The following is a 14,320-nucleotide window of genomic DNA, read 5'->3' as shown; positions in this document are numbered from 1 at the left end:
AGTGGGCCATAAGTGGTCCGTGGGTCCCATCGGTGTGAGCGACGGAAGCCATCAGGGTGTGTGACGTCCAAGTTGCCCCTGCACAACAAGATCCCTCCCATCGGAGTTCTCCGAACGAAGCCGGCGTGCCAGCAGATCCCTCTTCGCCATTCCAAGGGGTGCCCAGTTTTGAGGAAGTACCACGATTGATCGGATGATGTTCGTCTTCATCTCAAGGATAGACTCGATGGAAGGAGGAGCCCGATCCCTGCGCTTTCCAGCGCCGACTTCAGCCACCAATCAACAGTAAAAGGTGTGTAATCCAATCAAAATCCCTTCCTATCACTTTTTGTGAAATTTAAAATAATGAAATTATAAATCGAACGTCTAAAATGTAATTCTAGCTACCTTTTTTTTCATTATTGAATCGCTAAGCCCTTATTTCTCACTCTTCGCTGTTCGGTCCACTTTGACCACGGTGTTTTCCGACGTAGGACTACGCCAAGTAATCTTTTATAAGGGAAGTCGTTCCGCCCATTTCCCAATTTCCTCTTGGAGCCCGCAAAACGACCCTGAGGCCCAGGACAAAAGCCCGGTTGGGAACAACAGAGGTTCCCAACCTAAAGAATCTCTAACATTATTTGGTCAGCTATATATTTTTCTTGGAAAGGTAACGGAGTGAAAAGCAAATTATGAAAGTTTTATTAAGATCAAAATATGTTCTAAAATCCTGGAATTTTTTGAATATTTGTATGGAAAACGAGATTCAAAACTTCTCAGTCAATTTTCTCAATGCCTGATAGTGCTGATGGTACTGACTTGCGATTTACGGCAGATTAGGTGTACTTTCAAATTTGTTATCTCAGCAAAGGATTCTAAAAACGACAAATGTTGAAAAGAAAAGCATTAAAACTTTGCAACTAGACAAATAACTAGATGTGTTTCTTACTTGGTAAATTGATCTTTTAATTAAAATGATTACTCGTTTATTCTCTTTTTCATTATGCTTTCCTACTTTATCAAATAAGGTTGATAGTGAGGAAAAATGTCATTGTTTTTCATTGAAATTTAATGGTTTTCATTAAATTCTACGTACATTTCGGGAATCCCGGGATTCTCAGGATGTCAGAAATAAAATCCCGGGAAACGGGAAATCCCGGAATTTGTTAAATCCCGGGCTTTGTTGTCCCGGGATGTCCCTGGATGGACACTCAATGTTAAAAAATAGTTGAACTGAGCAAATTTTGCTGAAATATCGGACTACAGAATGAAATTAAAAATAGAAGCCTGATTTTTTGGTAGACTTCGAGAATTTTTCTAGTTGTTTATCATAAGGCAATTAGCTTATGAAAGTAAATTCTGGGACCAACATTTGGAAAATCAGACCTAAAATTTATATTCGTAACGAAGCAGTTGATTCTTCAAAATTTACTATCACTAATGGCTTTCTTCTTCAAGAAGAACTGGTGCTAGTAAATATTCTCCTGAGCAAAGGTTGCATCAGTTTTACTTACTTTTTACACACTGCATCGTTTTTAGGCGAATATATGTGCTCTTCTTTTTTTATTCTGGCATTAGCTCCCAATTGGTTCAGATCTTGCCACGTTCACGAGGTACTTACTAAACTTGTGCTAGGTTTGTGCATTATACTGTATCAAACTTTGACTACAACTGGAGAGACAAAATAAACGTGTAATAAACAAATACATTTAGGTAATATTATATACAACAAAAATAAAACAACCAGATATAGATAACAAGTTTGATCATAAATTTTTTCCATGATTTACGAGCTATTTGATAGCTGTCGATGACAGTCATAAATTTGTTTCTATTAGGATTTTCAACAGATCTGCCTCCTCAAATCAACTACTATCATTGAACCAATCGTGAACATTTTATGATTATGATATCTCTACACACCCCGTACTCCATACGTTCCTAAGGGGCCAATGAAGTCGTTCTGGGGCAAAACAAACACAATAAAAAAGCATGAAATACGCAGTGCAAATTAGATTTATCTTTACGATCGGCGATTAAGTGTGTCTTGTGCCGCATTGAGCACATTCTGCCCGTTGACAGTTGGCAAGCTATTTCCATTTTTTATTGGGTCTTTCTTCCGATTCGCTGGACTCCTATTCTGTGAACCGATATTTACACGAATCTGTTTATTGGCTAGTTCTATGACCGACCGGTGAATAATATCTATATATACATTAACCCCTCTACCGACAGCATAATTTTTTAACACAAAAAACTGTTCAAATTGAGATATCTATTTCACACCACTTTTTCGCAAGTCTCGAAATTCCCTTTTATTTTCGGAGTTTATTTCGATATTGATCATTGGTCACTTTGTTTTAAGGCGAAGTAGGCCGTCATTGAAATTTGTACGCGTCGTTGATGATTGTTGTTAATTCATCTTACGATTTCGAATCAAAGAAAATCAGTTTGTTTTTCACTCACTTAGCTGAAAAAGTATGAGCGTACTTAATGCATGTTAGCGCGTACAGTGATACTTTTTCAAGTCAATATAAACTATCAAGACTGAGTTTTATTACTTTGAAATGCAAGCTGAAAAGTCATTATTGTTGCCAAAACGAATGACGGGCTACTTAGCCTTAAAGATATTCCGAAATTTCTTAGGGACTCGATGTTCTCCATATAACATTTCTTTGAACGCCATTTTTTAAATCTATTTATAAAAAAATAAAATATGGGCTCTGTAATGTCTGGCATTGAGAAGCTCATCTCAAAATGTCACAAATATCTGTTGAGTTGTCTCCAATAAAACTGAAAAACACAAAATAATGAAATTAATCAACTCATTACGCGTGGTAAAGATGGACAAATTATGGGTGAAATTATGAAAAAAATCCACGTGCTCGGCAGGGATTTGAACCCAGGACTCTTGTATGCTAGACGAGCGCTTTACCAACTAAGCTACCGAACCACTTGGTGACCCAATAACTGAGTTGGTTACAAGTTTAGAATTCAAATCCCTACAGACCACGCGGACCCCGGAAAGGGGTACCAAGTGGCTCGGTAGCTTAGTTGGTAAAGCGCTCGTCTAGCATACAAGAGTCCTGGGTTCAAATCCCAGCCGAGCACGTGGATTTTTTTCATAATTTCACCTATAATGTAATGTCTGGCATTGAGAAGCTCATCTCAAAATGTCACAAATATCTGTTGAGTTGTCTCCAATAAAACTGAAAAACACAAAATAATGAAATTAATCAACTCATTACGCGTGGTAAAGATGGACAAATTATGGGTGAAATTATGAAAAAAATCCACGTGCTCGGCTGGGATTTGAACCCAGGACTCTTGTATGCTAGACGAGCGCTTTACCAACTAAGCTACCGAACCACTTGGTGACCCAATAACTGAGTTGGTTACAAGTTTAGAATTCAAATCCCTACAGACCACGCGGACCCCGGAAAGGGGTACCAAGTGGCTCGGTAGCTTAGTTGGTAAAGCGCTCGTCTAGTATACAAGAGTCCTGGGTTCAAATCCCAGCCGAGCACGTGGATTTTTTTTTCATAATTTCACCCATAATTTGTCCATCTTTACCACGCGTAATGAGTTAATTAATTTAATAACCATGCGGATTGGATTACCGAACAGCTCAATATAAGTGTCAATTTACAAGATAATGTTTTTTGAAAATTTCAAGATCTTTATACGGCCAGAGTGATACCAAATAATTAAACGAATGCACCAATTTGTTTCATTTTTTAATGACAGATTCTCGAATATGAGAAAAATATTGTAGCCAGATATATTCACTTGGCTATGGTTACGCGTCGATCTTCCATGGAACAACATATTCTAAAAATAGAAGAGATTTGAAAAAAAAATGTTTTAAAAAATTAAACAAGAATACTTAAAAACAAAAAAAAAATCGTTTAAATATTATTGTGGTAAAATAATATGATGCTGACGGTAAAGGGGTTAATATAATGGAGCACCGTAAGCAATAAATGCGGTAGCGAAACCGATATGCAACCAGAACTGATAGACCAGTCTCCGTAGATAGGCTTCTACCGAGTTTACTGTTTCCTGGCAACATTGAGGCAGAGTAACCCGTCTTTGGCCGGTTTATACCAGCCGAGCGTTGATGGTTCTAAAACGCCTTTGAATGTTAAGAAAAGTTGCTCTACAAGCACTCGACCAAGTGCGCAAAGTGGGAGCCTTCCATTATAACAAGCAGTGAATAAAAATGGGCGAAGCCAATCAGATGTAGTTGTTGAACGGGGAAGTATGATGCCATGTGAAGTAACATTGGCATTGATCTTATTTATGGTTACCGCGGCAAAAACTGGAAAGGCATACCTACTGGACATATTGGCTGGTGCACCTTCTCGTGCCACCAGATGGAAGACCTGACCCAGACCCCATCGAACTGGATTAACTGGATGCATAAATGAAAAGTGAATCGGATTGATTGGTATGAGAATTCTATAGAGGAATTGTTAATCTTGATACCTGACACATTCCTTCAAATTTTAATGCTTCAATGAAATCATCAAATGATTTTTTTTGCATCGCCCAAGCTTGGCTTTAGCCTGACAAAAAAATGTCAAAACGAAGTAGACACACTTCCTTATTACGATCACGATTGTTTTTTGTTTGTAGAAACAAGTACCGTAATCCGGGGTAACTTTGATCAGCGGGGTAACATTGATCGGTATAATCCTTTTCGTAAAAAGTCCGAATCATAATTTATTGATGGAACAATTGGAAAGCATGAATAGTGCCTCCTTTTCTTACATTCATGAGCTAATAAATATAAAGTTTTTTGCGTTTAGTTCATGCGTAAAATTGTCAACTTTTTGAATCAATGATTTTTAACATTATTGGTGACACTACCAAAGATTCATGTCTCACATGAGTTTTGCATATGGTATGAACAAGGAAAATGCGATTCTTACTAAAATTGACATCTCCGAAATCGATTCCGTTGTCAAATCTTTTATAAGTTCATTCAATTAATCAACATTAGCGAACTACTATTAAGAATGCAGAATTTCCTTAGGAAATTGCCTACCTTTAGGCGTATCCCGCAATTCAAAGTGTTTTTGTTTTTGAAATAACTCAAAAAGTAAATGACTTGTAAGAGGTCTTCATATTCGGCATCAGAAGCCATGATTTAAGTAAGTAACGACATTTTCAATATTACCGAACGATGTTTACATGGGTGATCAATATTAACCCATATCAGCAAAATCAACAAATCACTTTAAACATTTATTTAAACATACTCAAATCTTTGGAAAACCAAAATACAGTATATAGTCTCGAGCGGCGGGTGCCAGTACTTGTTTTAAAAATATAAAACATGCAACATTTTTTTTTCGAAGCTCACAATTGCTCTGAAAATTTTTAACTAATTTGTCCAAACAATTCACGAGAAATTTCTCCATCGACTCCTCCAAAAATTACTGTTGGAAATCATGAAGAAATTTTCAGCCAAAAAAAAAAGAAATCAAGAAATTTATTTCCAATCCAATCCTGATAATTAATTTAGGATTTTACCAAGAATAAGTCCATGAGCTTCATAAAGAATACTTTCAAAAATATCTCTTTTGATGATTATATTATATATCATTCAAATTTTTAGTTAAATGCAAGCTAGGATTCATGAAAAAAATGCCTAGGAATACCTCTGAGAATTGTTTCCAGAATGTCTAGAGACTCCTCTAAATATTCTTTTAATTTGTAGCACGTAAAATACGGCTAAAGGTTTTCCGTCTCCTGTTTCGTTCCCTGGCTCAAAAAACAGACGGCTTTAGCGCCACCTCCGAAGAGAACCGTCTGTCGAGTTATGTTTGCCCGGCAAGAAACCCAACCTCAGGGTGGGTTTGTTTTATAAGAGTCCAAATAGCAATTTAGGAAACGATACAGAAAACTCAAAAGGTATAGTGGATCGAGATTTCTCAGTTGTAGAGGTCGCCTTAAGTGATTCTGAAAAAATAGTTGATGCTGACCGTCGTTCTACCAACACAAAAAGACACCACTCACGCGTATCATCACTGGAAGAACTCACTAATTCAAATTTCCCTGTCCGCTTCAGACACGTGAGTGGAGAGACTGATTTCCCAGGCAGTCTACCCTGGCGTACAAAAAAACAGAAAAAGAAACAGGAAGAACGACGCTAAACGTGAGAAATCTCGAAGACCAAAAACTGTTACAGGGAAAGCTTTAACATATTACAAAAATACATAATTTAGTTGAGAACAGCATGTAACCTCTCAAAATGGTTACATTTGTCTTTTTGTAAATATTCCCTGTAAATAGTTTTTTTTGTACATTATTATTATTATTCTTATTATTCTAATTATTACCCCTATTATCATTATTATTTTTCTTATTACTACCCTTATTACTATTATTATTATTTTTTAAATTACGGCTGCTTACAAATAATATGAATTAACATTTGAAATATTTGAAATTGAAATACTTATACCTGAAATAAAATGAAATTAAAAAAAAAAATTATACAAAAAAAAAACATCGAAATAATCCCAACATGAACATCCCCATCCCTATAAGCCATTTTACGAGACGTTCGATTGACGTTTTCCGGCGGGCCGCTCATTGTTGTTGTTCAAAAAACTAGCATGATATCTGAATGGCGCTGGTCACATTTTTGTTGGCGATGACGTCCCCGTCTCTTTCAGCGCATGTTTCTACCTGGCTTACATGTATTATGTTACCTGTAAATGAAAAATACCTTCCCTGCTTGCTGATTTCAATTTTACATGCGAAAATTAAAAACTTTGTTTCATTGCCACCAGCGCCATTGTTGAATAAGCTCCTTCCAAATGTAACGCTAGAAGAAACGTAAATACATCGGCCCGCCAGAAACTTTCAAAGCTGGTAAACAAACGGAAACCATATGATTCGAAACGTCTCATAAAATGGCTAATTCCCATTCTACTACCATCCCTATTCCCATTCGTCTACTACTACACACCACCGCTACCAGCGACAACTGTCATGACGTTGGTAGCGATTCGACAGCAGCGATCAAATAAAACCGTTTGTCAACAGACAAACGGTCTCTAATAGGTGAACAAATTTCATCTCGTCAAGTAGTGCGCGTTTTATTCCCGCTTCTGTTTTTCCTCCCACAGTGAAAGATAAAGCCCCGGTGTGCCATTTTGACTATTCTTGGCCCGGTCGGCTAGTGTTAAAGTGGAAACTCGAAAGCTTTCTGTGGAAAAATCCGTGCGCCACTCAACAGGATCAAGTTCTTCCGACGGGGTTGTGTTAGTTCGAGTGAACCATTGTGGAACCCCTGTGCCATGGAACCAAAGGCGATTCCCCGGTGGTTGGTCCGGAGCGCTATCTAGTCCGGTTGCCCTGCGAGTACGCGACCGCGTGAATAAGATTGACCCGGCCGAGGTTAATACGACCTACCAACTGAAGATCCCGGTACACGATGGAACGAAGACAACACTGCGGGGGATGGTGCTGAGATCCGAACGCGACAATAGACGCCCCCCCCCCTTCCAGAAGATGTGGTAATGTAACAAGACATTCCTTTTTCCATTCCAATTTACCTTTATTTTTGTAATACAAAATGCACGCTAATTAAAATGAATTATATAATCTAATTGGATATTTGAATATTGATAGCTAGCCCCTGAATTTCCTCCCATTTTGTACCCTTAGAATATTAAATTTTGACGTAGGACTACGTTGGAGCTTTTTAAGGGAAGTTATTCCGCCCAGATCCCCAATTTCCTCTTGGAGCGAATTTGAAACGACCCTGAGGCCCAGGACAAAGCCCGGTTGGGGACAATAGAGGTTCCCAACCTAAAGAATCTCTAACAAGCAAAAACATTTAGCACTTTATTCAAATTTGATAACCTAGGTTTTATTCATATTCGTGTGTTCCTTTCCTCTTCTACTTCTTCTTCCTACTTTCCCTAATGTGTGTGCGGATTTTCTAATCTACTTCTATAGATGTTTATCGATCATCTTCTTCTTTCCGAGCTCGGTTAGTTGTGTGGAGGTTTAACGCATGCGCATGGTTAGTTTGGTTTGGCTTATACTCACGGACCCTTTTTGCTGTGATGAATGCCGACGGCAAAGCAGAAGCGACGGTCGTTCAATGGGCTGGCAAAGCAGAAGTGCCGGACGAAGAATGCGACGGCAAAGTAGAAGTCCAGATTTAGCATATCGATGATGGTGGTATTGCGACTACCACCCCAAATACAGCAACGAACTGCGACTTTTTGGATTTCCAAATGATGAAGTGTCGCACGCCGGAAATCACATGCGTCGGTGACGGATGACGCAGTTTACGACGGTGGGGATCGCCGGGCTTCACACGTGGCCTGTCCACGCTAATAGAAATTGGTGATGGCCGCTCTGTCGGAACGGTTTGTTCCCTTCCGGCTTTCCCCTCAAACCGGGACTTTTGAACGCTGAAGCGTGGGGTCGAGAGCAGCGTTTAGCGAGTAGATGCGGTGTGCCGAGCTTGGGCCGTTGATCGCTAGATTTAAATTCTGGATAAAACGCCGTCGAACGGCTGTTCGACGCATTTAGCAAAGATTTCTCCACACAACAAAAAAACACAATTACCTTTTTTATTCACAAACGCACACACGAAACTAAATGACCGCACTTAACCTCCTGATTTAGGTTATTGACTTTTCTACTCTAACGAAAGGAACAAAAGTAACATTAATTTTAATCTAAAAGACTTCTCACATTTTTTAAACTATTACCCAATTAAACACACCGCGACACTTAACGATTATTCACGCACTCTCGCCTCTTCCACGGTCCAGGTCAAAATGGACGAGTAGAGATTCTGAAAGTCCTCAGATAAGGTGTGATTTTACATCTTCGTGGACGGAAGTACGTAAAATCACGCAAGTAATTTCACGACCTTTTCAAACGACGATCCTCATCAACTACGAATGAGAACCGATTGAAGCGCTATCTCTTTCGCTACCATTCCATCTGAATGATCTGTATCGTTCCGTCTATTTTTGGACTCCGATCTATTTATAACGATCGTTAACGATCGGGCTTGAACTTTGAACCGCAGACAGACGTTTAAGCAGGAAAAAATGTATTCAAAATTCCTGTGTAAATTCTACCGTGGTGTCACCTAGGGAGCAAATTGCTGCAGTACAGTGACAGTTCGTAAAAGCACGTGGATTCATCTTCTCGCTTACCACCCAGCCCACCACCCACTGAACAAAAATATCAAAACAATCACTTTAAAAATGATTCACACAATTGTGATATTTTCACGCCAATTTATTTTACATGAGTTACGATCATTCAAGGGTGTTATACTAGCATGAATCTGTGAGTAAATTAAATGCCAACTTGTGGTAAAAATTACAATGAATTTAATTAACTTTTACATGAGAAATTAGAACCAAAAGGGAACATCACCCACCCAGCGCGAAAAAAAGGTGCATAGTTTTTAGCGTTGAGCACGTGGACTGTGGGAGCGGTTGTGTGTCATGCTGTCAACGAAATGTGATCAGGATGGTGGCGGGACGCATACGCCACTAACGCCATCTGTTAGCTTATCGCCACTTGTGGCGGCGATTTGTGGCGGCCATGTTTTTACACAAGTGGCTGAGTCTAACTTGAACGTCTGTCTGCGTTTGAACCTTAGGCTTATTCGTGTTTCGTGGTGTAGTGTGTAAGGCGACCGGGACTTTTATTTGATATAGTATTGGTAGAAGGCGACTTGTATGCAAGTTTTGTATGCGGTTTTGGAAAAGTGCATTTCATTTTGAACTGTGATATTGAATATCGCATATATTTAAGTGAACTATTGAATTTGTTAATTTTGACATTGAAATAATATATGATTAAATGAAAAATAAATTAACACGAATAATAAATTAACATTGAAGAACATGAAAAAACAATATAATTATATAACAATTTATGTACATCTATATTTATATTGAATAAATCTTTAAATAATATTTACAAAAAAGTGACCATGCTACAAATTGTTCTTCTAGAAATCTTCCAGAATTGAAAACTTGATTGAATTCTTTCAGGACTTCCTGAGCAGATATGGAATTCTACCACTAGGCGGCGCTAGTGATCATGGAACTCTTGTTTTGCGAATATCTCAGGATCCTGACCACTAAGAAAAATGGCGTCTTGGGCAATGTTGTTTAGTAGCTCAAAAACCATCATTATTCTAGCCAAGAGTTTCAAGATTTTGCCACCAGGCGGTACTAATGAGCATGAATCTTTTGTTTTGCGGATGTCTCAGGATCCTGACCACTTAGAAAGATGGCTTTTTCGACAAAGTTGTTCAAATTTACCTATAGTCGGAATTCTAACATTATTTTGGTAAAAATCAGAATTTTCACAGTATTCACGGGTAGAATTTCACAATATATTCCAGCCGGAGTCTTGTCAAAATTCTTACAAGATACGGAACTGCATTTATAATATTTTAAGCTCATTTAATGGTTTAGGATGTTCTCATCGCATTTTAAGTAAACTTCTCATGATTCTGTTCTCAAAGTATTTTTTCAATTCCTGCAAAGATTTTGCCCACAAACAAATTGGATTGTTTAAGCAATCTAACTCACCGGATACAGCTCAGAACCCTTCTAGATTTATTATCTTTTTTTTATTATATTCAGTACAGAATCTTATAAGCATCCAGTTTGAAATACAATGAATGTTCTCTAAAATTGATTTGAAAAGCTTACAAACTTCTGATTTGAAGTCCATGAAAATTCTGGTTCGAAATGGTCACATGATTCAAATCTAAATATTAAACTAATTTTAATATTTTTTCTGTGCAATATTAACTCTTTCACTACAGATTATGGAAATCTCACTAAAAATATGAATATTTGAGCAAATGTGAAAAACAGTCATTGAGATAAGTTTAAAACTACATACAAACAAATACCATAATAATAAAATCCTTTTCCTTGAAAATTATTTCTTTTATTCATTTTAAAAATAAAAAAGGAATGAATCTTTTCATAATAATTTTCAAAAATTTACATTTGTCTCCCGTATTGAACATGTTTGATCACTTCAATTTTTCAACAGGTTTGTCCAGAAATTTATTGAAAGAATTTCCCCTGCAATTTACTTAAGGACATTATTAAAAGTTTTTCAAGAAAAATTATACAGAAATTTGAGGCAATAAAGAAATCCAGATTTAAGTTCCTTATAGAGTTTTCAACTAAGCGTTAAATGGGGAAAATTGTCTGTAATGCGGTTCTTTTTTCAGGAATCGTTCAGCAATTTCCTTAGGAATTCCTCTATTACTAATCCTAAGGAATTCGTCATATTTCAACCATAAATTCCTTGAATGATATTATTCTTCAGACAATTTTGTAGAAAACTCATTCAGTGCTTCATTCAGGTTTTTTTAAAGTGATTTAGTTAACAATTTATCTAAGGAATCCTTAGGAAATTGTTCAAAATATTTTTTTCTTTGTTTCCGCACATTATAGGAAGGGATATTTTTAAACAAATCTTCACAATTTGTAGTTATTTTGATAGAAATTTTGTAAGAAACTTAGCTTAGCTTAGCTTTGCTTAGACTGACTACACATATCAATGGTTGCTATTCCGTGATTAACCGAAGTCAGTGAAAATGCACAAAGAATCAAGTAGAAGTTTGGCTGGGATTGGCCATAATCTTCTTCAGTGTGCATAATTCAGCGCCTCTATTTATACAGGGTCAATAACGGCGCCGGCTACGTCCTTGCAGTCAGGTGGGATTGGGGGAAGGAATGTTAGTGTGTAACCGTTGCTATATGGAGACCGTGCATCTCCACAAAGATTACTGGGAGGAATGTTTGTTAATGGGGAGGATCGTTGGGTCACAAGATTCACTTTGATAAGCGATTTGACCATAAATAAATAATTATTTGTGAGATATAAACATGCTTGTATGTAAATATAATATTTTCGTTTGATATGAACAATTTCTATGTAGAGGAAAACTATGCCGACACTTACAGTGACGAACTATCCAAAGTTTGTTGAATAGAGTGAACCTTTCGCAAGTCTACACTTGTAGTGTCGAACCATTCAGAGTTTTTTTTTAATTACAAAAAAAAGGTCAAATTTCAGGTAAATTTTTTAATAATAATTCATGAATCAGAGTTTATGTCGAAACTAACGGTAACGAACCTTTCATAGTTTGTTGATAAATCATATTTACGATAAATGTACAGTCATACAAATTTTATAGATTAGAAATAGTAGCATCACAGATAACAGACGTTGATGTCCGATTGTAAAATTGTGTAAGACAATTAACGGTCAGTTTGAATGGTAACACAAGTAGCAACATCGTGGTGGAGCTGTCATCGCTAAGTTTCTATGACGATGTCAGTGGTGAATATGAAATATTTCAAGATACTGATATTCACCACTGATTCACGCAATTTGTTGTGTGGCGGCGCTAGTGATTGCAAGGAGTTTCAATTTGAATATTTACACAGGGTTTCAGGAAATTTTTGTTCTAGCATAAACATCTGTTATCTGTGGTAGCATGAAAAGAGCTCACCAATTGATCCGTCATCCTTGACTGAGCAGCAACAATCCACTGTCAGCTCTACTCGTTTGCTCGGCAATATAAAAGCACTCAGAGAAAATAGGCGCGCGACCCGAGATCTTGCCCTCATCGCCCGCCCCCGCAGGAGCAAGCGTCAAGGTCGAAAGATCAAACACTACTCTGAAAGAAATTTTGTAAGAAACTCCCGAAAAAGTGTCGAGAAAATCTTTGGAAGATTTGTGTAGACATCTCTTTATGAATATTTTGCAATCCCTGAATGAATCCCTTGCAGCTCGAGGCTGGCTCATCTTTTAAAAAGAATAAAAGAAATTCTTAAAGTATTACTTCTGGAGCATATCAAATACCTCAAAATAACCTTGAAGTTTGTGAGAATGCTAAAAATATACAGTCATCTCTCCCTTACTCGATATTGAAGGTACCATCGAGTTAGGGAGGTATCGAGTTACAGAACACAAAAGCAGTGCAACTGCGTTCCAAGGGATTTTGAGTTAGCCATGAAAACCAACTTTTACTATGGTTCTCTAACTGGATATCGAGATACGGAATATCGAGTAAGCCTACCTTCTCAGTTAGGAAGAGTTAACTGTATACCCTAAACTTATTTCATTATTGCAATCTATTCATTTCGTAAGAAATGATCGAATTTCTTTCAAATATTAGGAAATTTCTTTGGAAAAACGTTTAATGTGGTATTTTTTAAATTTATTCATTCTATATTACCATAAATATTGAATTGTCAAGAATTTAGCAAGCATGTTAAGAATCAAGAAGCAAATAAGAAGTGTGAAATACTGTTTTCAAAACAAACAGTACCCTATCAATGGATCCACTGGCTTTGGTGTTTTCAGTTAACTTCGGTGTAAAAAGAGAGCTGACGTTTACACTGTACGGGTTCCCTTAAATTGCTTAATTTATGGCAATGAGAAGATGAACTCTCTCGCAAAGGTGGGCGCTGCGGAAGGTGAGATTTATAATGGAAGAATTATACTTTTTTTATTTAGTACTAGTGGTCCCGGCAAACTTTGTCTTGCTATCAAGTAGGCTGTTGAAGAACGTCATGAAATGCCCCATACAAAATGACGGTCCCGCTCATAACCGCTTTTTGTTTTTCTCGTTCAATAACTTGAGCTTGTTTATGTACACAAACACTTCAGAAACATAACCCTGAAAGAGTTTACAAAATCTGATAACCCGTTCTCAAGCCATTCGTGACTTACAAACCTTATTCCATTTTTATTTATATACTAGTGGTCCCGACAAACTTCGTCTTGCCATCAAGTAGGCGGTTGAAAACCACTATGAATCATCCCATACAAAATGACAGTTCCGTTCAGTTCCGTTTTTCCTACTTTCCCGGTGAACATCCTGGAACTTTTATACACACAAACACGTCGGAACCCTTGACGAACAATCTGGAGAAAGAATCATCCAAATTCCGTTCGTTGCCCCGTTCGTGAGCCATTTCGTGACATACAAACATAATTCCATTTTTATTTATATAGAAGATAGATAGAAATTTCTTTTCACGGTTGACAAAGCGATTGCCTAAATGGTCAACTAGAACGGTGGTTACATTGCGTAGAGTAAATTAGGGCAAAAGTTCGAGTGGGGCAAGAGTTTCTTTCTTTGATTTTCAGTTCAATTTAAAACAAATTTTATTAATTTCATGGTGGTTCAAATGCTATTAAAGTATTCACTCCAAATATCGTAAAAATCGATTGAAATTTTGAAAAGTTATGGCTATTTGATGATAGACGTGAAAAAATGTAATTTTCGGTTGTACTT

At 37.2% G+C, this 14,320-nt stretch overlaps 1 non-coding gene across 1 annotated transcript; it reads left to right on the top strand.

Moving 5' to 3' along the window:
• The first annotated feature begins 3,434 nt into the window (after window positions 1–3,434).
• On the top strand, window positions 3,435–3,506 carry Trnat-agu. Its single transcript has one exon. It is a non-coding gene; the product is annotated as a tRNA-Thr (tRNA).
• Window positions 3,507–14,320: the final 10,814 nt, after the last annotated feature.

The sequence above is a fragment of the Aedes aegypti genome, chromosome 2, assembly GCF_002204515.2.
Source record: "Aedes aegypti strain LVP_AGWG chromosome 2, AaegL5.0 Primary Assembly, whole genome shotgun sequence".
Taxonomy (NCBI): Eukaryota; Metazoa; Arthropoda; class Insecta; order Diptera; family Culicidae; genus Aedes; species Aedes aegypti.
Note: the sequence above shows the minus strand (reverse complement) of the source record. Positions and strands in the feature narration are given on the sequence as shown.